General features: G+C 39.0%; 1 protein-coding gene across 1 annotated transcript in view; it reads left to right on the forward strand.

The window, feature by feature from the left end:
* Positions 1-27,337, forward strand: part of Sh3gl2 (SH3 domain containing GRB2 like 2, endophilin A1) — a 210,004-nt gene that overhangs the window by 55,636 nt on the left and 127,031 nt on the right. The gene's annotated exons all lie outside the window — the stretch shown is intronic.

Here is a 27,337-nt window from a genome sequence, read left to right on the forward strand (position 1 = left end):
ACCCAGGTATGGGTTTTTGGCAATGTACTACTATATCCCTGCCAGTTTCAATGGATCTTCTTGTTTTACATTCAAAGACCATTTTGCTTGCCTTAAGCCTATTTCTTTCCTGTTTATCTAAGTTTCTTTAGATGGTTTGCTCTAAAACTCTCATTCTTCATTCACCAGTGCTCAAATGCCTCAGCCCAGTGGAATTCTGTTTATGCAAAATTTGACCTCCAGGCGATTCCCAACTTTTTTTTTAAATTTAATTTATTAGTTTTCTTTTCAGCAAATACAGGCAGTTTGGTACCATTGTTTAGGCTCATCCATGATCTACCCCCTCCCAGTGGACCCTCCTTGTTGATGTAAATGGGTCGTGCATTGTGGAGTTAGCCCACAGTTATTGGTACGATAAATGTCTCTGCATATCATGACCCAACATGCGACTCTGACATTCTTTCCGCCCCCTCTTCCGCAAAATTTCCCTGAGCCATGTTGGGTTCATTTTTGGTCTGCTTCAGTGCTGAGGTGTTGGGGGCTTCTAAGGCTCTTGCTCTCTGATTTGGTAGGAGTTGATTTTTCTCTGTGTTGGTCTCCTTCCCCTTTGTGCTGGTATCCGGTTCATCAGGAAAACATCACCCTTGCTTGTTTTGCCAGTTGTCCTTAGTTTCAGTTGGGCCCCTTTTGAGGTATGTTGGGGCAGCTCTCTCCTTAGGCCATAGCTGGAGCTTGGAAACAAGTCAGAACCATACCCAAACATAAGCCCACTCTCCATTATCAAGCTACCATCAATCATGGGCCACAAGAGGGTCTACACCTATCAAACTCTCTATCAAAAAAGTAATTGTTATCTCAATTTTCCGGGTGCTAACTTACTCTCTGTTGGAGAATCTGCTTCTCTTTTTCAGATAGATGCAGATCCGAACATTTTTTTCTCTATATATTCTGTCTCCATTAGACCACTGTTTTTTTTTTTTTTTTTTATGATTTCCAGATCATTTACCATGGAATCTCCTGTAGACACAGTAAAGAGCAGATTTCTGGCCCATGACTCATTCTTACTGTAGCCAAGTCTCAGAGTTAACATGGTAAAAATCTTCATTTTTTTTTTCTAAGATTTTAAATGATTTTTTTTTTTTTTTTTGGCATGGTGGGTGGAGAGATGGCTTTGCAGTTAGCTCACCTGCCTGTGAAGCCTAAGGATCCAAGTTTGATTCCCCAGATGCACAAGGTGGCACATGGGTCTGGAGTTCATCTGAAGTGGCTCGAGGCCCTGGTGTGCCTATGCTGTTTCTCTCTGCCTCTTTCTGTCTCTCTCAAATAATAAGTAAATAAGAATTACTTGTTTTATAAACTAGTTTTAAAAATTGTATTTACTTATTTGAGGGGGGAAAGAGAGAAAAAGGCAGAGAGAAAGAGAGCATGAGCACACCAGAGCCTCCAGCTGCTGTAAATGAACTCCAGGCACATGTGTCACCTTGTGCATCTGGCCTACTTGGGTCCTGGGGAATTGAACCTAAGTCCTTTGGCTTTATAAGCAAGCACCTTAACTGGCAAGCCTTCTATCCAGCCCTTTTTTTTTTAAAAAAACTCATTTGTTTAGCTTTTTTTTTTTTTAAGATTGTATCTTGCTATGTAGCCCAGGCTGGCCTTAAACTTTAATCCTTCTGCCTCAGCCTTTCCAGTGTTGAGAATTGCCATCTTAGAACAATTGTCTTTGGAAAATGGGATTATTCTTTTGGTCATGTCCTCAGGATCTGACATGTAGTTGAGGTTAATTTGTGAGCAAGTGAATCAGTGCATAAGTGAATGGATTTGTGGTAATAAACTGCAAGGCTATAAAATACCTTTATCAGCCTACTAATAATGAAGGCTTTGAAATAGTTAATGAATGAATGAATATTGCTGAGAAGATTATAGAAGTAATATTTTATTCCCAGATTTATCATTTCTCATTTCATCCCACTCTTCTACAACAGTATATCTCTGTTAGACTATTAAAAGTTACTTATGGTTTTGGAGATACCGTGCAGGGCCTTGTGAATGCTGAACAACTACAACTACCATTGAGCTTATCCCTCTCTGTGCTGTACTGTTACTGATTAGGAAACATTTCTGGATGCTATTTCCTTACACACAGGTGTTCTGACACATACTCATCCAAGCATCTCACAGCAGTGTATAGATACTGGGTGTCAGTGTCTGAAGGGCCACTCTGGTGCTTGGTAGATAAAGAGTGGAATGTGGTAAAAGACACTTGTTCTGACTTCTTGTCCTTCTAGTTTCAAGACCTTTGTGATGCATAACACCAATGGGAACAGAGACTAGGTCAGCCAAAAATGCATGAACTAAAGAAATTACTGCTAAAATAATTTTCTGGAACTGAAATATTTCCTTGGTTTGTTGAATAAGGATATAGTCCTTGGAACTTCCAAGTCCCATTTGAGGTCTCTGCGTGGTGGTATTGGATATTGACAGTTTCCTCATCAAGGCTCTTTCTCCCCTTATCAGTGTAGATGATCAGAGTGCTCTGATTATTTAGGAACTTTGATATTCAGCAAGCTAATAAGAATGATGAGAAGAAAAGATAACTATCGGTTAACTTAACATATGCTTTTGATAGCATTAGAAAGTATTCTGAGTATATGCATGCTGGTTACTTGATACTATAGTTTTAGTTTGAGTTGTGGCATAGAGATGGTGACTGTGTAGTAGGATGGATGAGGGAAAGGTTGGAACTGATCTCTGGCTTTCACCTTTAGAAATGGTTTAGCTACTAAAAGAAGCCAAAAATGTGAAACATATGCACTTAATAGCTAATGATGTACACACAGCAGAATCTTCACTCTTCTCACATTTCTTCTAAGTAAATCCATTTTTGGCAGTACATTTTGTTTCTCAAAAATAAAAGAAAGAAGTGATATTTAGTAATTTGTTCTTCTGAGAGAAAAATTGATACTATCTAGATATGTCCTCCTTAGAAACACACACTTAAGAAAATGTTCATCATCCCTAATCATTAGAGAAATGCAAATTAAAACAACTATGAGATTCCACATTACCCCAATAAGGATAGCAAACACCAAAAAAATCAAATGAAAATAAATGCTGGTGAGGATGTGGAGAAGTAGGAACACTCATCCACTGTTGGTGGGAATGTAGGATGGTACAACCACTTTAGAAAGCAATAATTGACCCTGAAAAAGCTGACAATGGAGATACCAACAGACCCAGTTTTTCCCTTACTGAGCATCTACCCTAAAACCTTCAAACCACAGGCCAGAGAGATTTGCTCAACCACGTAGCGGTTCAATTCGTAAGAGCTAAGAGCTGGAATCAACCCAGATGTCCATCACTAGAAGAATGGATAACTAAGATGTGGTATATCTACACAATGGAATTCTATACAGCAGTAAGAAAAAATGACACAATTGAGGAAAAATGGTTGAACCTGGTACAGATCATTCTCAGTGAACTTACCCAATCACAGAAAAAAAAAAAAAAAATCCCCACATAGTCTCACTCATCTACAGCACCTAACCTGAATCTACCCAAGATCCCTTACATATCCAGCAAGCATCTCATGGACTAGACACTAGGATGGAGGGGGAGGGAAGGAAGGGGATTGAAGAGGTGGGAAACACAAATCTAGACCCAAGCGGCAATGGTACCATAAAATTCTACTTCCTAAAAGGCAGACCAAATGGCTGAACCTTCACCAGGCCCTTACAGGGAACACGTGAACCACAAGACACTGGAGAGGGTAGGATCAAGGCTAACCTTAATCTTCTACATCTTCCCTCCTTCCCTCTCCCTCCCTCCCCCCCCTTCTCTCTAACTCTTGTATATTAGTTATCTTTTCCCTCATTTTCTTAGTGGGCACTGACCTGTAACTCCCAGTACCAGCATGGGGCTATCATCCACAATGAGCTTTTGATCAGAGAAACCTACAAGGTTTCCTAAAAGACAGACAGATTTCTGTCAGAGTACTTGATGACCTACCAAAGGTTACTTGTAAGACCCTACTGCTGAAGACACATTATGTGGTCGACACGTAAAATGGAATGGCATGGCTGGAAGCTAGAAGAGAGTCAGTCCCCAGACAGTGAGTGTGTATAGTTCCAGAAGGTGCTACATGGGCAAGTGGGGGAAAATGACCAATATCTGTCCAAGCAACTCATGGTCTAACCTATTTAGCAGCAAATAACCTGTTGTGATGCTCTCACAAGTGTAATAGGGGCACACAGCCATGGTGGGAAACTGGCTGCTCTTGATTTGGCTAACTGATCCCCTCAGTGGTATGAGACCCATACCTGGAGCTGGGAAACAAGTCAGAACCATATCCAAGCATAAGCCCACTCTCCAATATCATGCTACCATCAATCATGGGCTACAAGAGGGCCTACACCTATTAAATTATCCATAAAAAAGTAAGGGTTATCTCATTTGTCCTGGTGTTAACTTACTCTCTGTTGGAGAATCTGCTTCTCTTTTTCAGATAGATGTAGATCCTAAGGACAGAGCCACCCCATCATACCTCAAAAGGGCCCCGGATGAAACTAAGAAAAATTGGCAAAACAAGCAAGGGTGCTGTTTTTCTGATGAACAGGATACCAGCACAAGGGGGAAGGAGACCAACACAGAAAAATCAACTCCTACCAAATCAGAGAGCCAGAGCCTCAGAGGCCCCCAACACCTCACCACTGAAGCAGACCAAAAATGAACCCAACATGGCTCAGGGAAATTTCACGGAATAGGGATCGGAAAGAATGTCAGAGCCACATGTTGAGTCATGATATGCAGAGACATCTATCTTACCCATAACTGTGGGCTAACTCCACAATGCAAGACCCATATACTGCAACAAGGAGAGGCCAATGGGGAGGGGGTAGGTTATGGATGAGCCTAATATTGGTACCAAACTGCCTGTATTTGCTGAATACAAAATTAATTAATAAATAAAAGAAAGATAAAGAATTCAGAATACACTCCTTCAAAGATCAATATATAGGGTGCTTCTAGACTGTTATTTTTCTTGTCTATTCAGTTTTAGTTTTCTTGTCTGCAAAATGAGAGTTTAAAAAATATTTTATTTGTGGGGCCAGTTAGAGAATTTGCATGCCAGGGCTTCTAGCCACTACAAATGAACTCCAGATGCATGTACCACCTTTTTTATTATGCAGAAGTAGGTCACTGGAGTATCTCTGAATGTATATTTTGTTACATGCCCACCTCTCATCTTTTGCCTTTTATGTCTTATCTCACCATGGCTTGAGGTCAAGGCACCAAACCATGACCCATAATTGACCTTTCCTCTTTTGAGTTTACTTATTCATACAGTTAAAATGTGACTCACATGCATAAAAGGAGGCTGTGGTAAGTCACAAGGATGGAGAAAGGCCCAAGTCAGTATCACACAAGGGCTCTGGAACCTTGGCCATAACTCCTTCCTGATGATGACATAGGTAGCTGTGTGACTGGTGCAGAGTGTAAGAAAAATGACAGAATGGCTCTTGGATGTGTTTAACTCATCAATAGGAAGGTTATAATATGTAAGAATTAAAATATATCAATACTAATCCTTAGATGCTTTAAGTTATTTAAAGTCAATGGAATTATAGTAGCTATAGTTTAAGGAAACATAATTTCTATGCTAATTAATTAAAATTTGCTAATTCAGTTGTGGAATAGAGTAGATCAGTAGTTCCACATTGAGTATGTAATATTGTTTGTAGATATATATGAAAAGTATTAGAATGTAGTATTTTTATATTTTGTCAAACTTAAAAATTATATTTTTGAATTAGTTTAGCAAGTAGAAAATATATAGTAAGTATAAACTTACGATCTTACATTTAGAGTTAGGAGACTATAAGAATAGAACATACCATTTTTATCCAAAACATTGTGTTTGATTGGGACATTCTATTTTCTGATTGCTAGGCAACAAGTTTTCACTCTTCCTTGGGAAATATGGTGATATAAAGTAATCAGTAATAACTTGAGTTTGTTCAGTTCAACAAACTTACTTAACTACTGTGTACCTGGAGGCCACTGAGAGAGGAATAAGTTTTAAGAATGCATCTACTGCTTGGTGGTTTCAATTACTTGTCAATTTGGCATGGCCTAGAATTTCCTGTGAGTGATTATATAGATTAGGTTAGTTTATGAATATGTCTGAGATTACCATTATTAGGTCAATTAAGGTAGGAAGACTTAACGTTAACATTGGATAGCTTGGCCTGGAATCCTGGACTGCATAAAAAGGAGATGGCTGGCTGAACAACAGCATTCCTGTCTGTCTGTGCTTCCTTCCTGCTGATGTTGAATATGTAATTCTAGCTGGCTTTTCCTTCCATGCTTTCCCCACCATGGTGGTTTTCTCCTCAAAACTGTGAGTCGAAAGTAAACCCTGTCCTTCTATTGCAGTTACCTTCGAGTTGCTGGACAAACATACAACCAGAAGCAGCTCATGAGAGGATACAGCTTATTTCAGGCTTATAGAGTCCAGGGGATGTTCATCAATGTTTTGCTTTGTCATCATATAATGTCCTTACTGGGCCTCTACTCAAGGAGCTATCCTTGTTTCACATTCCTGGAAACATGTACTTCATCACCCACTTCACAGCATGTTTCCTGCTTCCCAATCCATTACTAAGTAAGTGGCATAGCAAAATTTGTAAGTCCAGCTTGGGGATCAATCTTGACCTTGAAGAACAGGCTTTTTCTTTATATTTCTTACTTTGAATTTGTATTCTTATTCACTTGAGCATTTCCTGGGTATATTTCACCCTCAGGCATCATTTCCATTGTCCCAATGCAAAGCAGGTGGCCCACCCTTGATAGTGATAACCTGCTTAACAATCACAGCTTCAGTAACGTAAAACACATCTCTGTGCCAGTAACTTCAAAGTTGATTGATTTTTTTTTCCTGTGATAGACTGTATATTTTTTATATCATTCCTTCTATACCTTCCAGCAAGAATACCAGTCCATTACTTTTAAATTGAATCTTGTTCAACTTTTTAGACATTGGGAAAGCATAGACAGCATTTGCAGTAGTATACCAGTTCTAACAATATTCTGTCTTTCCCCTTTGAAAGTTCATAAGCCCAGCCTTCATAGGCAACAGTTCTCTCTGCATGTAGTGTTTTGAAACTCTCACCAGAATATACAATCTAGGTCTTCTGACTGTATTCTAAGGCATCTGCAGCCCAAAGTACCAAGTCCTTACATATTCCTCTAGTACACAGGTTCCAAAAGTTCAAAACTCTTATGATCAGATTCATTAGCAGTGGCCACTTCTCACTACCAATTGTATGGTAGCAGTTATCTTCATCTCCTGGACAAAACTCCAATCAGAAGTAACTTAGAGGAGGAAAGAGTTTATTTCAGGCTTACAAAATCTCAGGGAAATACCATCAATGTCAGAAGAAGCTGGCTTACTCATAGATCCAAGCAGGGAGAGAAAGCCAACATCAGGAAACACCAACAGCCAGCAAACACAAACAGCCAGGGCTCTAATCTGCTCTTTTTATACCTAGTAGGGATGGACTACAAGATCTGCCACACACCCTGAATCAAGCTGCTGGAAATTTAAGTTGTGAGTTCAGTCTCATTAAAAATACCTGAGTCTAGGGTGCCATACATTCAAACCACCAAACCATCTCTAAAATATTTCTGGTCAGGTATTTTGTCCCAGCAATGAGAAAGTAGCTGATACAGGTTGAAGTAAGACAACAGTTTAGTGTTCTGAAACCTTCTTGTGTTCATGTCTCTGTATTCATTTTGGCCAGTTTGTATTTGGTGAGCCATGGCCATTCTGTCTTTGCTGCTCTTTCCTGGTGTTCTTTCCTGGATTTCACCGTAGTATACACCCACCAAGTAATACCTTGGCAGTCATATAATGGGAAATAAACACTTAAGTGTGGGTCAGTGGTTTCTCTCCTGGAGAAAGCAAAACCTCATCGTACTGGATGGTCATACGAGCCAGACTTGCCATGTTAGAAGTGAGCATTTTGAAGGTGCTATGCCTCAGTGTGTTGAATGCTACAGTAAATGTAGACTTTCTGATTTCCAGGGACCCGCAATCTTCCCTTATTCTCCCCTTTTGCCATTGTTCTTATAAAGAATCTTCTATTCGTTTTTATTTTCTGAAAATAAGTTACAGTTTCTGCATGCAGCTACATGTGGTGTCTTTTGGAAAGCAGAAAGGTTGGCATATTAAGGCTCTAGTATTGTCCTTGCTTGCATGCTTATGTTTTGTTTATATTTTTAAAATTGACTGGAAAGGTGTCAATACTTTACTTTTAAATTCATCTGATAATTCCTTAATTGTTTCTGGAAGAAACCTTTTCTCTTCTGGTTTGAGCTTTTGCTTATCACCCATCCTTATTTGAATGTGTCTAATTGGAGTTAAACGGGAAAACAAAGTCATCTGTAGTCTTAAGTTAGAAGGTATGGTTTTGGATGGCCTCACCTGTAGAAGTTTTGTCTCATTCATTCCTGAGTGCTTAAAATGACCCTGCACTTGTGTTTTGGAAATAGGGTTGTATGTAGCACTGGGACCAGGAGAGAAGGCAAGTACCTGCTAAAAAAAAATACTGAGTATACCTAAAAGGGGAGTCCCAAAGCTATACATCAGCTCCCTGGGACCTTTCTTGAATTCTTCTTTGATGTGCATCAGGGTTTAGGAACAAAGGAGAAAGATGAGTGGGATTTTATAGGTTTTGTAAGGACTTTTGGTTGTTCACATCTCATGTTAGCATCAAGGGGAGATTTGAAAGACTAAAAACCACACCACAGTAATGGCATCTCTTTTATTTTTACTTTTTCTTTATTAGTTATGTACATGCTCAGTGTGTAAACAGTCACGTTGGTGCTGTCGTTTGCCTCCTCACTGTCTTTCCCCTCTGCAGGGAGCCTCTTCACTGGGGATTGTGGGTCATGCATGTTGGGGTAGCCACCAGTTATGGGAGAGAGGCAATGTCTCTGTGCATAATAACTTGTGGCTCTAACAATCTTTCTTCCCCCTCTTCCACGAATTACCCTGAGCTCTGTTGGATTAATTTTAGGTCTACTTCAGTGATGAGGTCTTGGGAGCCTCTGTCTCTCTCAGTATCTGTTTTGGTAGGAATTGAGTCTCTTGTTAATAATTGCCTACACTGCTTTTCTTGGATGGTTTTCTTTATGGCTTAATAATACTTAATATGATTCACTGGACACTAGAACAGAGTGGAGGTCTTCAGTTCCTTCATGTGTGTACATGTGTCAAATATATTTTCCTATTTTTTAATATATTTTATTCATTTTTTATTTATTTGAGAGCAACAGACAGAGAAAGAAAGTAGCATAGAGAGAGAGAGAAAGAGAGAGAGAGAGAGAGAGAGGGAGAGAGAGGGAGAGGGGGGAGGGGGGCGTGAGCGCACACTTCAGGGCCTCCAGCCACTACAAACGAATTCCAGACGCATGTACCCTCTTGTGCATCTGGCTAGCGTAGGTCCTGGAAAACCTCAAACCGGGGTCCTTAGGCTTCACAGGCAAGCACTTAACCGCTAAGCCCTCTCTCCAGCCCTATTTTCCTTTTTTGCTTGTAGTAGAATACTTATTGAAACCCAGTTATTAATTGGAAGGGAAAAGAATAAAAAATGTGAACTTAGGAATGGAGTCTTTGTTGCTAAAGTGTTTCTTCTTTAGTTAGTTTCCTGTTTGAAAATTGAAGCTGTTGGCTAGAACTTGGAGTAAATTGTGGCAGTTTGATTTTGAGAGTTTTGTGCATGAGAATAACTGTTGAAAGGTTAATTCAGGTTATGACATAGTTTAGAGCCAAAGCTGAGACCGGTTACAGCTGTACTTACTCACTTTATGAATGTAGGTTAATACTTGAGGAAGTAATTCTGGTGGATTGACACTGCTTGGGGTGTGGCCTCAGATTCAGGCCCCTGCAGATTCATCTTGAGTTCCCAGTCTTACAGCAGTTTTGGAACTCTGGAGAGCTTTTGTGTTCCCATAAACTTCTTCTCACAGCTCTCTTGGGACATTTGTGCTCTTTACTTTCCTACCTCGGGAGCTCCAGAAGCCGGGAGCTACTGTGATATCATTGAATAAATAAGTTCATATAAAAGAATTCCATATCCACCTTCAAGGGCAAGGAAAGAATAGAAACAACATTCCCTTGGAACACACATGTATGTCTTGAGACTTAACCCCCTTGTTTCCTCATTGTGTATCACGAGGCAAGTCCATTCTGGGCTTTACCTTTCTACTTCCTCAGGTAAAGTGGGACACTAAACTCAGAAGATATGTTCAAACAATCTCAGTCATTGTTAGTAATCAGTGGATCAAACCTGGCTTTGTATGTCTTTGTCAAGCTTTTATTTTGATTCTAAAATTTGATTTCACAGGACTGATGTTTTCAAAATGTCCTAATGTGGTCCCTGATTTTTCATTTCCTAGTACATTGCCCATGTCAGATTATAAAACAAAAAGTCCCTGTGCTGTTAGAAATTCTTTTATTTGCTCATTCTTTATACAATATTTATTGGGTTTCTGCTGTATCCAGGTTCTGGATTGAGAGATAAATGCAACTCAAGACATCAGAGGTCCCTGTTCTCATGAAGACTCTTGGTTGTAGTAGAGACAGACAAGATAGTTAACAGATAAACAAAATCGTGATCTGTTATGAAGGTTGTCATACGAACAAATGATGAGATAAAGTGTAGTTGGGGGAGGTGGTTGAAAACTGTTTTAGACAGAGTGGTGGGGGAATATCCCTTTGAGGCATAACATGTAAATAGTAACTTAAAGAAGCGATGGCATCCACACACTTCTGTGAGCCTGGGAGTTCCGCAGACAAGGACCACTTTGCCTTTAGTGCTCAGCTGAGCCTCCAGGTTTTACTGTGCTCACCCATGCCCTTAACCACCAAAAACAGTAGGTGGGCCTCTCTTCAGTACAGGTGCCCCCTTCAGCAAGTAAAGCCACTGCACTTTCCTCTCTTGCATGCAGCCTGTGGATGCATTTCTGCAGACTGGGGAGGGGTGTTGAGCCCATCTCTCCGTTTTCCTGGATGTCAAGCTTCAGGACATCAGATGGCGTGGGATTTTTCAGAATTGTATTGATGACCCCACCTCCAGTTCAAGTATGCATGACAAGTTCATTTCTAGGAAGTTTCCAGTTGTGGTTCCTGTTGCTGGTCTAAGGGCCATGTTTTGAGAGGCATGGGAAGGTCTGCTCTCAGACAGATATTCATTTTAGCTATCTATGAGATAAATATGTGTGAGCTGACAGCTGCTTACTGTGTGACTAATATCTTTAAATAGTTTGCATGTTATGTCCTTAATACCTTGTAACCATTTCCTTTGAGGTAGGTTTTAGTATATTTCTCTGTTATCAATGAGGAAATGGAGGCACAGAGAGGCTAAGTGACTTCAAGGTCACTTAGCTAGTAATGGGATTTGAATAGGGGCCACCTCACTCCAGACTTCATGTTCTTAATCACTAGGCTAAATCAGAAGTAGTAGTGGCATTTGCATTCTCTGGGTGTTTATGATCAATAGGCTGGAGCATATGGTTTCTTAATTTCTCCTTCTCTTATTCTTATTTCATATATAAAAACAAGTGAATCTATTTGCTATGGAGGCCTATAGTACTTTAAAACACTATTAGAAGCTATTAGCCAAGTTAGCAGTTTCTCTCTGAAGGTAAGTTGAACAAATATTTGAATTCTGAATTTTGAGAATGAATATGAAAGCATTTCCACTTTCTCTTCTAACATTTGGTTAGGCACCATTCACTTCTAAAAGATATAGAAATGGTGGACCACAAAATAAAAGAGTGATAAAGTAGACTTCCTGTAAATTCAAGGCATTTTCTCTTTAAAAGATATACCCAAAGGAAAAAGATATAGACTGGGAGAAAATATTTATGAAACATAATAAATCTCATAAAAGGCTTATTTCCAGAATCTATAAGTAGTTGTAAAACATATTAAATAGATAATAGAGCTCATAGGGAAAAAATTAGTAGTTTTGCCATAAGGGAAGATGACCAATAAACACATGAACTTGCCATTATTAATTGTCAGAAGACATGTACATTAAAACCCCAAGAAGATACTACTACATACTCACTAGAATAGTGAAAGTTGGAAAATGAGCACTATTTAGTATTGGTGAGCCACTCAGGTACACAGTCATATACTGCTGGTTGAGATGCAAATTGTAATACAATATAGCAGTATTTGTCTGTAAGATGAACATAAATTTTCTTTTCTTTTTTTTTTTTTAATTTTTTAAGCATATTTTATTTATTTACTTATTTGAGAGAGAAAGAGGCAGAGGGAGAGAAAGAGAGACTGAGAGAGAGAGAGGAAAGAATGGGCCCACCAGGACCTCCAGCCACTGCAAATGAACTCCAGATGCATGCACCTCCCTTGTGCATCTGGCTTACGTGGGTCCTGGGGAATCAAACCTAGGTTCTTTGGCTTTGCAGGCAAATGCCTTAACCGCTAAGCCATTGCTCCAGGCCGAACATAAATTTTCTATGTAGCTCTGCATTCTAATTCCTTAGTATCTTTCAAGGAAAATAACACGTTAATAGGGCCTTTTATATGGAAGTTCATAGCAATGTTATTCATAATAGAACCTAATTATACTTTTCAGAAATAAAATGGAACAAAACATTTAACACATTAAAGTATATGGTGAATTCTAAATCTGTGTAAAATTTGGTAAGGGAAGGAGGTCAAATCCAAAAGATGAAATATAGTCTGAGTCGTTCTTGAAAATTTTTATGACTGATAAAATGAGCAATTGCTGTATGGGACTTGGGCAGTGTCCACCACAAACAGGTTCCAGGAAACTTTTCAGTTGATGGACTGGTATTGTTGAATGTGATGGAGATTAGAAGGTTGTATGCAATTACAAGAACTCATCAAATTTTACAATTAAAATGAATAACTTTTATAACTCATCATTTTAATTGAACTTTATGACTATAATTTAACCCTCAATTAAATGAAAATAGTGAAAAAGTACATAAACTTCTGTCAGTTTCTTTCTCTCTCGTGTGTATTTTGTACAAGTGTGCAGAAACTCAAGGAAGACATTAGGTGTCCTACTCTATCCCTCTTCTACCTTATTTCCCTGAAACAGTCTCTCACTGAACCTGTGCTTCCTGTTTTTCACTTAGACTGGTTGACCAAAGAGCTCCAGGATCCTCCTGTCTCCACCCCTCTCAGTGCTGAGTTAAGGTGACTAAGCCCAGCTTTTTATGTGGATGTTGGGAATAGACCTCAGGTTCTTGCTATCACCCTCCTGGGCCCCCTTATTTACATTTTCTGGAAGCATCCTGCAGTGTCTCTTATCTGAAGGAAGGATTAGTTTTTGACACATTTGCTGTTCTTTTGTCAGTCATATGTGACTAGGGAATTTGGAAACAGCTTACTTTTTTCTGTGTTTTATTTTTTAAACTATGTTCATCCAGCTCTCACACTCTTTGTTTCCTTTTCCAAGATAATTATTTCCAGTTATTACTAGAAGACTGGACAGGCTTATGGGATACATTTTGCTGTTTTCAACCATTTCTGTTGTATAATATTAGAGAACACTAGTATTTAAATATTTAAGTGGACTTCTCTGAACCTGGTGTTTCCTATGTGAAATAGGCCCAGTAAAGGCCATTTTGCTGCTGGAAAAGAAAATGACAGTGACCTGGGATGGATGTTGCAGTACTGTGCTTGGTCCATGACCCTTAGTAGGCTGTTGGCTTCAGAGCCAAGGAAAGTTTTGAAATGTTGGCTTGAAAAGTGTCTTTACTGTGGCAAATTGCATTCACTATTGCTATTTCCTTCAAAGGGAATCTATACAATATAGGTACTTAGGTCAGTTTTAACACATCATCTAGGCCTAGTAGAATGTTTTTCTATTAACATGTTATTTAAGGTAATAACATAAGAATTTTAACCTTTTATTTTTAAGGAAAAATATGAATGGTGGAAATTCCCTTTGGATATTATTTTAATTTATGCATAAATTTGAAGTAGAGAATTGAATTTCGATAATAATTGTAGAATGACTTTAATTGTAAGAAAGTTGGAAAATATTTTTGTTTTTAATTGGAGAAGGTCATTTAAAACATTTGTTTGGTGGCTACTGATTATTTTTATCCATTTTCCAATGTTACAGCATCTGGGCTTGAGTAGAAGATTGCTTCTCAGCCTTCTAACCCTACTGTGTTTCTAACTAGTCACTTTCCTAGGTCCTCTGGAGTTCATTCACTTAGTCCCTCTCTGCTCCTGATGTGTTCGCTAATGGCAGCAGGTGAGAGGCAAAAAACATCAATCAAATCTGTTGTACATGTTTTAAATACACATTCTTGTTTCCTACTAATTTGAAGGTAACAGGGCACAAACCATACCTAGTAGTGGAAGCTGGATGGGAGAGTGATTTTTGGGCCCCATCTTTATACATCTTGAATGCCAGGCCAAAGGATTGAGTCATTCCTCCCTCCCCTCCCCTCCCTTCCCCTCCCCTCCCCTCCCCTCCCCTCCCCTCCCCTCTCCTCCCCTCTCCTCCCCTCCCCTTCCCTCCCCTTCCCTTCCCCTTCCCTTCCCCTTCCCCTTCCCCTTCCCCTTCCCCTTCCCCTTCCCCTTCCCTCCTTTCTCACTTTCTCTTTCTTTCTCTTTCTCTTTCTTTTTTTTTTCTTTTTGAAAGTCACTGTTTGGCCTTTGCCTTGCTCATGAGTACATAGTGCTGTACTGGTAGTGCCCTACAGTGATAGAGAGCTTACTTAACATGTGACTGGGTTTAATGCTCAAGTCTGAGCTAATAAAAAGCTCCATTATGATTATTTCTGCTCCTTAGCATCAGTTTAGGTACTTGAGAGCATTCCTTTGAAATGTCTTCTTGTTGCCATTATTATTTGGTATGTTCATTTTGTTACATTTTAGGGTGTGCCTTCATAGAATCAGTGTTGCTCAGAAATGGAGGCAGTAGCTTTTTGCAGATAGCGTCTTAAAATTCTAATTTTATGTGTTGACACATCTCCAGTGGTAATTAAAACTTATCTTTTGGCAAAACAGAAATGTTCAAAAAGTTTCCTGTGATCATGTGTGGTTCAACAGTATGAAGAATTCTAGAAAGAACTAACATTGTATGTATATTTGACAGTCAGAAGTAAAGCATTATAGACTATATTCATCACATCAGTCATTTTCCCATAAATGCTATAATAGAATATAGTTACAAAATAACACTCCATTGGTGATTTTGCTTTATGTGGTGTATATTTATGCTTCCTGCATGAAACCATATGTGTTTTTATAAAACTAAATAAGTCAGTATGGGCTTTTAATTCTTAACTTAAGAATTTATCATGGTATTTCACAGTATACATTTTTATTTTTATTTTAAAATATATTTCATTTATTTCAGAGTGAGAAAGAGGCAGATAGATAGATAGATAGATAGATAGATAGATAGATAGATAGATAGATACAGGGCAGAGAATGGGCGCACCAGGGCCTCCAGCCACTGCAAATGGACTACAGATGCATGCATTGCCTTGTGCTTACATGGGTCCTTGGGAATTGAATCTGGGTCCTTTGGCTTTACAGGCAAATGCCTTAACCACTAAGCCATTTCTCCAGCCCAGAGATAAATTTTTAAAGGCACATCAGAGTTGATGTACTGAATTAAATTCATTTTACCTCACAAATTTTGACTTGGGTAAAAGGTACCCATTTTCAATATAAATTAAATGAATAAAACAATGATTGATGGTGATATACCTGTAAATTCCCAAATGCCTGACATTTGAAAGGGTAGTTGGAAATGTCTCAAAGACTCATTTTTCTACTTGATATAAAAAATAAATTAGTTTACTATATAGCATTTAACTTACGCAAGTATGTTTGCATTATTAACCTTATATGAGGCAACTTTTTTATAAGAACATATAAAGTATAATTTTATTTCAGATACAAGAAAAAATGTTTGGCATTTTTCAGTAAATGTATGTAATTTCTCAGAGAAGTTAAATAACTGCTAAGCCTGAATTTTGAACAAATAAAAGCATTTTAATCAATTTGTTATACAATCTGTTATAACAGAGAAATGAGGAAGAAAACCCACAGTTAACAGTTTTGACAGGTTTGTGCCAAAGTGATATTTAATATGTCCAGATGTTCTGTCTAGGAAAAAAAAACATGGAGTGACTCATTCTTTATTATTCTAAAACTTTCAGTCCACTAGTTTTTAGTGAGTATCCAGCATATCTCTAATCTATTGGCAAGGACATTTTCCCTGGAAATGGCAAAGTTTACATCATACTGAATCTATTTAGAACTTTAAATAAAACAGCTCTTGAGATAATGTTATTCAGCTTAACTATGGAATTAAATACAGCATATGTTGTGTATTGATATAAAATAAGTAACATGTGATTACTGCTAGGATTTTACTTAAGTTAGAAAAAAACTGATAATCCTTGTAACAATTTAAAGTCCACAAAGAGCATGAAATATGTCATATAAACTTTAAAACCAAACCATGGGTGATTTGATTATTAGAGCATTTAAGAAAATCCACATGTTATGTCATGGCTAACAAATTGAAAAACATTCTGGTAAACCATGTGTAGATGGTGACATGAAGGCTAAAACAGGCATGCACACCTTGTAGACTCAGTCCTGTTTTGGATGTAGTAATACATGAGAATGCTCAGGATACTTGCTTGATTGAAAACATTTGAGACATTTTTCTTTTGTACCAGGACTGTCATTATTTATATAAAGTACCTCATTTTCCTTCCTTTCCTTGGTCACTCTGATGTCCTTATTATAGAACCATAAGAATTTGCACAAGCTTCTGAGTTCTGGCACCCATAGTGATCTTGGTCTTTTTCTGTAATTCTTCCTTCTTCTTCATGTGTGTAAACATGCACATGTGTAAATGAAAGATGGCTGACTTGTTCTTTACTTTTTCTTCTTAACTGTGTGTTCATTAGTTTTTTTAAAGTTTTATTTTATTTATTTATTTTAGAGAGGGAGGCAGGTAGAGAGACAGAGAGAGAGAAAGAGAGCGAGAGTGAGAGCAAGAGAGCGAGAGCGAGAGGGAGAGAGAAAGAAAATGAGCATGCCAGGGCCTTCAGCCACTATAAACAAACTCCAGATGCATATGCCACCTTGTGCATCTGGCTTACATGGATACTGGGGAATAGAACCTGGGTCCTCGGGCTTCACAGGCAAGCACTTTAACTGCTAATCCATCTCCTTGTGGCTTTTGTTTTATTTTCTTCAAGTAATGTCTAAGATAGTAATTTACTTTTATTCCAATTTATTTTATTATTTAATTATTTTTATTGAAATTAATTTTTAAGACTTCTTCAAATTCCTGATGGATGTTGCAGGAAATATTCTGAAGTTTTGAATTAATTGTAGGGAATATTGACAATTAAAAAGTTACCTCATATCTCCCAGTAGCCATCTCTGTTTACTTATTTAGGGAATTTAAAAATATCTCTTTATGGGATGGAGGGATAGCTTAGTGTTTAAGGCATCTGCCTGCAAAGCCAAAGGACCTAGGTTCGATTCCCCAGGACCCATGTTGGCCAGATGCACAAGGGGCCCAAGCGTCTGGAGTTCGTTTTCAGTGGCTAGAAGCCCTGGTACACCCATTCTCTCCCCCTCTCTCCTTCTTTCTCTAATAAATAAATAAATATAAAAATCTTTTAAAAAATATCCCTTTATGATATCCACATTGTCATATCCAGAATCTTGTACAAGGCTGGTATTGCAGTCAGGTTCACATTGCTGGTAGAAATCACCCAACCAAGAGCAGCTTCTGGGAAAAAGAGATTTATTTTGGCTTACAGGCTTGAGGGGAAGCTCTATGATGGCAGGGGAAAATGATAGCATGAGCAAAGGGTGGACATCGCACCCTGGCCTACATAAGGTAGACCATAGCAACAGGAGATTGTGCCAAACACTGGCATGGGGAAACTGGCTATAACACCTATAAGGCCACCCCCAACAATACACTCCCTCCAGGAGGCATTAATTCCCATCAGCTGGGAACCTAGCATTCAGACCACCTAAGTTTATGGGGGACATCTGAATCAAATCACCACAGCTGGGGAGATGGTTCAGTGGATATATCAGCTACCATGCAAGCCTAGACACCTAGAGCTCTCATGAACCAGATCCTGTAGTCAGGCATCTATAGTTCCAGCATGCTTAACCAGAAGGGAGGTAGAGACTGGAGGATCCCCTGTAAACTTGCTTGAGGGCCAGCCAGCTTGAAAAATGAAGAAGTGAACCAAAGACCCTGCCTCAAAACAAAGGGCTGGAGAGATGGTTCAGTAATTAGGGCACTTGCCTGGAAAGCCTGTGGACCCAGGTTCAATTCCCCAGTACCCACATAAGCCAGATGTGCAAGGTAGAACATGAGTCTGGAGTTCGTTTGCAGTGGCTGGCGGCCCTGGTGTGTCTATTCTATCTGCCTCTTTATTTCTCTTTCCCTTTATCTCAAATAAATAAGTTAATATTAAAAAAACAAACAAAACAAAACTGGAAGGCAAGGACTGATATCCAAAGTTGTCCTAATGTACCCTTACTCTCAAACATGAACACACGTGTACACATGTACACCATGGATGTGCTCACACAAGTGTGCATGTTCATACCCATGTTTGACTTTCTAAGGTCCCACATAAGTCAGACTCAAGGTGCTGCAAGTGTGCAAGGTTGCACATGTGCATTAGGTGATGCACACATCTGGAGTTCAATTACAGTGGCAGGAGGCCCTGGTGTACCAATTCTCTCTTTCTCATTCTCATAGTTTTGCTCCCACTCCTGCTCTCTCTCACATAAAAATACAAAAAATTATTTATTTATTTGAGAGAATGGTAGAAATAGAGGGAAAGGGATATACATGTGTGTGTGTACATGAGAGAGAATGGATGAATGGGTACCCAGAGCTTCTTGCCTGCAAATTAATTCTAGATGTATATGTCACATTGTGCATCTGGCTTTATAGTTAATGGGGAATTGAATGTGGACTTTAAGGGTTTGCAATCAAGTACCTTTTACTACTGAGCCATCTCCCCAACCCCTTAAATTCTTGCTCTGTTTTCTAACTCATTTATTATGTGGTTGTTTACCCTGATTTTATTCTGAATTGTTGGCTCTTATGGTGTGAGGCAAACACTCCTTGGTGGCTGGAGGGATGGCTTGGAGGTTAAGGTGCTTGCCTGCAAAGACAAAGAACCCAAGTTAGATCCCTAGGACCTATGTAAGCCAAATGCACAAGGGGGCGCACACATCTGGAATTAGTTTGCAGTGGCTGGAGGCCCTGGCATGCCCATTCTCTCTGTCTCTTTGTCTCTCTCACAAATAAGTAAAAAAAAAAACACTCCTTGGTTAATTAATCAGTACTGTTGATTAGTCTTCTTCTAGTTCATTGACTTTTGCCTACATTTTTAGTCTCTGCTTTTTCATTTCTGGCTTTATTTTCTTGGTTTTGTAAATTTTTTTTTTTTTTTTTTTGATATAGGGTCTCAGTATAGCTCAGGCTGACCTGGAATTAACTATATAGTCTCAGGGTGGCCTCAAACTCATGGTGATCCTCCTACCTCTGCCTCCCGAGTGCTGGGATTAAAGGTGTATGTCACCATGCCTGGCTTTGGTTTTGTAATTCTTTTTTTTTTTTTTTTCATGTTTCTTTTTCTTCTTCGTTTTTTTTTATTTTTATTAACATTTTTCATGATTATAAAATATATCCCATGGTAATTCCCTCCCTCCCCACCCCCACACTTTCCCGTTTGAAATTCCATTCTCCATCATATTACCTCCCCATTACAATCATTGTAATTACATATATACAATATCAACCTATTAAGTATCCTCCTCCCTTCCTTTCTCCACCCTTTATGTCTCCTTTTCAACTTACTGGCCTCTGCTACTAAGTATTTTCATTCTCACGCAGAAGCCCAGTCATCTGTAGCTAGGATCCATATATGAGAGAGAACATGTGGCGCTTGGCTTTCTGGGCCTGGGTTACCTGACTTAGTATAATACTTTCCAGGTCCATCCATTTTCTGCAAATTTCATAACTTCATTTTTCTTTACCGCTGAGTAGAACTCCATTGTATAAATGTACCACATCTTCATTATCCACTCATCTGTTGAGGGACATCTAGGCTGGTTCCATTTCCCAGCTATTATAAATTGAGCAGCAATAAACATGGTTGAGCATGTACTTCTAAGGAAATGAGATGAGTCCTTTGGATATATGCCTAGGAGCGCTATAGCTGGGTCATATGGTAGATCAATCTCTAGCTGTTTTAGGAACCTCCACACTGTTTTCCACAATGGCTGGACCAGATTGCATTCCCACCAGCAGTGAAGAAGGGTTCCTTTTTTTCCACATCCCCGCCAACATTTATGATCATTTGTTTTCATGATGGTGGCCAGTCTGACAGGAGTGAGATGGAATCTCAATGTAGTTTTAATCTGCATTTCCCTGATGACTAGTGACGTAGAACATTTTTTTAGATGCTTATATGCCATTCGTATTTCTTCCTTTGAGAACTCTCTATTTAGCTCCATAGCCCATTTTTTGATTGGCTTGTTTGATTCCTTATTATTTAACTTTTTGAGTTCTTTGTATATCCTAGATATTAATCCTCTATCAGATATATAGCTGGCGAAGATTTTTTCCCATTCTGTAGGTTGCCTCTTTGCTTTTTTCACTGTGTCCTTTGCGGTGCAATATCTTTGTAATTTCATTAGGTCCCAGTGGTTAATCTATGGTTTTATTGCCTGAGCAATTGGGGTTGTATTCAGAAAGTCTTTGCCAAGACCAATATGTTGAAGGGTTTCCCCTACTTTTTCCTCTAGCAGTTTCAAAGTTTCAGGTCTGATGTTAAGGTCTTTAATCCATTTGGACTTAATTCTTGTGCATGGTGAGAGAGAAGAATCTATTTTCATCCTTCTGCAGATATTTATCCAGTTTTCAAAACACCATTTGCTGAAGAGGCTGTCTCTTCTCCAATGAGTATTTTTGGCATTTTTATCGAATATCAGGTGGCTATAGCTACTTGGGCTTACATCTGGGTCCTCTATTCTGTTCCACTGATCTACATGTCTGTTTTTGTGCCAGTACCATGCTGTTTTTGTTACTATGGCTCTGTAGTATAGGTTAAAATCAGGTATGGTGATACCACCAGCCTCTTTTTTGTTGCTCAGTATCATTTTAGATATTCGAGGTTTTTTGTGATTCCAAATGAATTTTTGGATTGTTTTTTCTATTTCCATGAAGAAAGCCTTTGGAATTTTGATAGGAATTGCATTAAATGTGTAGATTGCTTTAGGTAAGATTGCCATTTTCACGATATTGATTCTTCCAATCCAGGAACAAGGGATGTTTCTCCACTTTCTAGTGTCTTCTGCAATTTCTTGCTTGAGTATTTTAAAGTTCTCATTGTATAGATTCTTTACTTCCTTGGTTAGGTTTATTCCAAGGTATTTTATTTTTTTTGATGCAATTGTGAATGGGAGTGATTCTCTGATTTCATCCTCTGTGTGTTTGTTGTTAGCATATATGAAGGCTACTGATTTCTGTGTATTTATTTTGTATCCTGCTACATGGCTGTACGTTTTGATCAGCTCTAACAGTTTGCTAGTAGAGTTTTTAGGGTCCTTTATGTATAGAATCATGTTATCTGCAAATAATGATAACTTGATTTCTTCCTTTCCAATTTGTATCCCTTTTATGTGTGTGTCTTGCCTTATTGCTATGGCTAAGACTTCCAAAACTATATTAAATAAAAGTGGGGACAGTGGACACCCTTGTCTTGTTCCTGATTTTAGTGGAAAAGCTTCCAGTTTTTCCCCATTTAGTAATATGTTGGCTGTAGGCTTGTCATAAATAGCCTTTATTATATTGAGATATGTTCCTTCTATTCCCAGTCTCTGTAGGACTTTTATCATGAAGGGATGTTGGATTTTGTCAAATGCTTTCTCTGCATCTAATGAGATGATCATGTGATTTTTGTCCTTCAACCCGTTTATGTAATGTATTACATTTATAGATTTGCGTATGTTGAACCATCCCTGCATCTCTGGGATAAAGTCTACTTGGTCAGGGTGAATGATCTTTTTGATATACTCTTGTATTCTGTTTGCCAATATTTTGTTGAGAATTTTTGCATCTATGTTCATGAGGGAGATTGGTCTGTAATTTTCTTTTTTTGTTCTATCTTTGCCTGGTTTTGGTATCAGGGTGATGCTGGCCTCATAGAAGGAGTTTGGTAGGATTCCTTTATTTTCTATTTCCTGGAAAAGCTTAAGAAGCAATGGTGTTAGCTCTTCCTTAAAAGTCTGGTAAAATTCAGCAGTGAATCCATCCGGGCCTGTGCTTTTTTTAGTTGGGAGATTATTGATAACTGTTCGGATCTCCATGTTTGTTATAGGTCTATTTAAGTGATTAATCTCATTTTGATTTAATTTAGGTAGGTCATATAGATCAAGGAAATCATCCATTTCTTTCAGATTTTCATACTTTGTGGAGTATATGCTTTTGTAGTATGTCCCTATGATTTTTTGAATTTCTCTGGAATCTGTTGTGATGTTGCCTTGTTCATCTCTGATTTTATTAATTTGTGTCTCTTCTGTCTTTCTTTTGGTCAGATTTGCTAAGGGGTTATCAATCTTGTTTATCCTTTCAAAGAACCAACTCTTTGTTTCATTAATTCTTTGGATCGTTCTTTTTGTTTCTATTTCATTAATTTCTGCCCTAATCTTTATTATTTCTTCCCGTCTACTAATTTTTGGTTTGCCTTGTTCTTCTTTTTCCAAGGCTTTAAGGCGAAGCATTAGGTCGTTTAATTGCGACCTTTCTAATTTCTTAATATAGGCACTTAAGGCTATAAATTTACCTCTTAGAATTGCCTTCATTGTGTCCCAGAGATTTTGGTATGTTGTGTTCTCATTATCATTTGACTCTATAAATTTTTTGATTTCCTTTTTGATTTCTTCATTGACCCACTCATCATTTAGTAGTATATTGTTTAGTTTCCATGATTTTGTGTATGCTGTATAGCCTTTCTTGCTACTGATTTGTAGTTTAATTCCATTGTGGTCAGATAGAATGCAAGGAATTATTTCAATTTTCCTGGATTTGTTAAGATTTGCTTTGTGTCCTAATATATGGTCTATTTTAGAGAATGTTCCATGTGCTGCTGAAAGGAATGTATATTCTGCAGCCTTTGGATGAAATGTCCTGTATATATCTGTTAGGTCCATTCCTTCTATGACCTCATTTAGTCCAGATGCCTCTCTGTTTATTCTTTCCCTGGATGACCTGTCAATTGATGAGAGTGGGGTGTTAAAGTCACCCACCACCACTGTGTTTGGTGTCATCTGTGACCTTACTTCTAATAGTGTTTGTTTGACGAATTTGGGAGCCCCCATGTTAGGTGCATATATGTTTAGGATTGTAATGTCCTCCTGTTGGAGTGTGCCCTTAATCAATATAAAGTGACCTTCCTTATCTTTCTTGACTAACGTCGGACTAAAGTCTACCCTGTCTGATATTAGGATAGCAACCCCTGCTTGTTTTCTAGGCCCATTTGCTTGAAACACCTTCTTCCAACCTTTCACCCTAAGATAATGTCTATCCTTTGTAGAAAGGTGAGTTTCTTGGAGACAACAAATTGTAGGATCCTGCTTTTTAACCCAGTCTGCAAATCTATGTCTTTTCGTTGGGGCATTGAGACCGTTGATATTAAGAGATATTATTGAAAGGTGTGTATTTATGTTTGCCATTTTTGTGTGTGTGTGTGTGTGTGTGTTACTGGTTCTATCTGTGCTCTCTTCTGTTAACTGGTATTTGAGTATAGCTTGTTTTTTCTAGGTTCCTTATATGTGTGCTTTTCCTTTTGTTCAGCATGGAGGATTCTATCAAGTATTTTCTGTAGAGCTGGTTTTGTCTTCAAATACTCCTTTAACCTGCTTTTGTCATGGAATGTCTTTATTTCTCCATCTATTTGAATGGATAACTTTGCAGGATAAAGTAACCTTGGTTGACAGTTGTTATCTTTCAGAACTTGGAATATATCACTCCAGGCCCTTCTGGCTTTAAATGTTTGTGTTGAATAATCTGCTGTAATCCTGATGGGCTTGCTTTTGTAGGTAACTTGATTTTTCTCTCTAACTGCTTTCAATAATTTTTCTTTGGTTTGTGTGTTTGGAAGTTTGATTATAATATGGCGAGGGGAGGTTCTTTCTGGGTTTTGTCTGGCTGGGATTCTAAAGGCTTCCTGTATCTGTATTGGCACCTCTTTCCCAATTTGGGGGAAATTTTCCTCTATGATTTTGTTGAAGATGCCTACTATGCCTCTGGAGTGGAGTTCTTCTCCTTCTACTATGCCCTGAATTCTTATATTGGATCTTTTCATAGTGTCCCGAATATCTTGAAATTCCCACTCATACTTTTCTATAAGTTTGTCTTTCTCTTTGTTGGACTGCATTAGGTCTGCCACCTGGTCTTCTAGCTTAGATATTCTGTCCTCTCCCTCATCCATCCTACTGGTGAGATTTTCTACAGAGTTTTTTATTTCATTAACTGTGTTCTTCATTGCTAGTAATTCTGACTGGTTTTTCTTTATTATTTCTATTTCCCTATTTATGTCTTGTATTGCCTTCTTTATTTCATTAAATTGGTGTCCTGCCTCTTCTTTGATTCCTTTGACTTCCTCTTTGATTTCCTCTTTGATTTCTTCCTTGATTGTTTTCATGTGTTCTTTGACCTCTTTGAACATATTTATAATTATTCTTTTGAACTCTTTCTCAGGCATTTCCTCTAACTCTTTCTCTCTGGAGGACATTTCTGATGCATTAATTCTTTTAGGTGGATTTATATCATCTTGCTTTTTAGTGTTTCTTGTGTTGTAATGTATATATTTTTGCATCTTGGATTAAGTTAATGCTTGGATTTTCTAGCTAGCTGTGTATTCTTAGCTGTATCAATTCATTTGATGTAATATATATTCAGGGTAGGACCTTAAGGTATTAGGTGTGGCTCTTAAGACTCTCAGAGTATCTACAAAGATGTTCTTAGGGGTTGAGATTCCCTGCTATAGGAGTATTCAAGCAGGCTGAGTGGAATAAAATACAGTTAGATTCTAAAATTTAACTAAACACTGTACACATTCAATCAAAAACAGCCCCGAGTATGTATGCAAGAGTAGTTATTATAATGACCAGATCTTCTATCAACAAAGAGGTTTAGATTTCTGGTCTGTTGAGGGATCCAAGTCAGCCTGTGACCAAGTGAGACCCTTCCCTGGTGCAATCCCAGTTACCTTGGGTGATTTTGGTCTCAGTCAAGTTGCTGCCTGGGTCGTCGGGCTGCTGTTCTGATTTCTGGAGCTGGGCACTTGCTTTTCCTACGGGGCAAACCAAGCCGCTGCTGCTGCCTCTGCTACTCCCATAGCTGCCACCACCGGAGCCACCACTGCTGCTGAAGCTGCCGCTGCCGTGACCACCGCCGCTGCTCCCCCCGAAGCCGCTGCTGCGGGATCTGCCGCCGCTGCCGCTCCTGGGTCCGCTGCTGCTGGGGCCGCTGGTACCGGTGCTGGAGCCGCTGAAGTTGCTGCCGAACTCTGCTCCTGCTTGTGTCCCGCTGTCAGCCAAAGTTGGCGTGGCCAGTCCCGGGCCGCTGCTGTGTTCGCAGGAGCTGGGCTCAGGCGGTGGGGGAGAGGAGGGAGCCGCGGCTGCTCTGGTTGTCTCGCTGCTCCACGTGTTCTAACTCGCGGTCTTCTCCTCCCCTGCTCGCTGCCGCTCTCCCCTCACGTTTCCTGAGTTGCGGAAAGCGCGGTGTGAGGGGAAAATCCCGCACCTGGCTTTTCCTGCGGCTCGAGCTGGTCTGGCGGTTTTCTGCTGCGCCGCGGCTGCAGCGTTTGTCCGAGCTGCCTGAGCCGCTGGAGCCGCTTTTCCCGCCTGTGCGGGCTCTGGATGCTCTATAACTCTTCTACTTCTCCACTGTCGCCTCAATTTCCTATACACCTCACTTTTTAGTAAAAGCGTGTATTTTGCTGAGTTTTTTTGGTCTTTTTCCCCCCTAGGCTGCTTTGGCGTGGTACCTACCCCGCCATCTTAACCGGAAGTCCTGGTTTTGTAATTCTTAATGATTGGTGTAAGTTATTGACTTTTTCTTTCTAAATTTTATTCTTTGTATGAGATGTATTTGAAAACTCAGAATTTATCATTACCATTGTTTTAGGCAAATCCCATAAATTTCAAGTTCTTTGCTTTCACTGAACTTGAAAGAATTTGTAATTTCCTTTAATTCTTTTTAAAATAATAATTATTCATTATTGACTTTACATTACACATATATAATTATATATAAGTATATATGTTTCTTTTAGATTTCAGATGTATGGGATCTCTTCTACCTATCCATTTGTTGTTTGTTTCTATTTTATCATGTTGAAATAAGAGCATGGCTTGTTTGTTGTCTTTATTTTTTTGTTTTCAATTTTGTGTTTGGTCTGAGTGCATATTTATATGCATGTTCACATATGTTTGGGGCACATTTGACAGAATGTTTGTGTAGGCCAGAGCGACACCGTATTTTGAGTCCAGGGAGGGATTAAATTCATAAAGATGCAGGAGATCCCAGGCCTGTGAACCCTAACTTTTGAATTTTTATCTAAGTTAGGAAGGAATTGAAAACACAGACTCTGAGAAGTACAGAGTATGAACTATGAGTTGTGTTTTAGGGAGAGTTAGGATCTACTGGGAAGGCTAGCTGAAAGGCTTAAGCCAGAAAGGAATTATCCTCTTTACCTGGTTGTAAACAGGGAAGCAGGTTGGAGAAAATTATTCTTTCAGTATTTTAAGCAATGACTTTACCCCCTCCTCTAATTAGTAGCTAGCTTTTATACGTCGTACTAAAGAGAGAATGGCAGGCTGTGAGAGGGCAGAGCAGACGGTCCAGCGAGAATTCCCTTCCCAGTCAGAAGACTAGGTAGGAAGTGTTAATACTTCTGGGGCTACTCCTTCTGCTGCCAGCTGACCTCCCTTCCCCAACTATCTGTTCATAGCTCAGTACTAGGTGATGATAACACATTATTCTAAGGGTTTTCTGTGCTGTTGCCGCTGGGTAATAGGAGGTACCTATGTTCAGCCAAGTTTTGTCTATCAAATAGATGGATAAGCAGCAGTAGATAGGAATCTTACTTCTTGGCTGGATAGCTGAGGTTTTGATTTATTCTTAGGCTTCAGTCTCTAAAGCCAGCATGCCTGTCAGTAAGGCTAGTCCAAAATAGATCAGAGCTCAGGTTGGAT

This window comes from Jaculus jaculus, chromosome 1 (assembly GCF_020740685.1).
Source record: "Jaculus jaculus isolate mJacJac1 chromosome 1, mJacJac1.mat.Y.cur, whole genome shotgun sequence".
NCBI lineage: Eukaryota > Metazoa > Chordata > Mammalia > Rodentia > Dipodidae > Jaculus > Jaculus jaculus.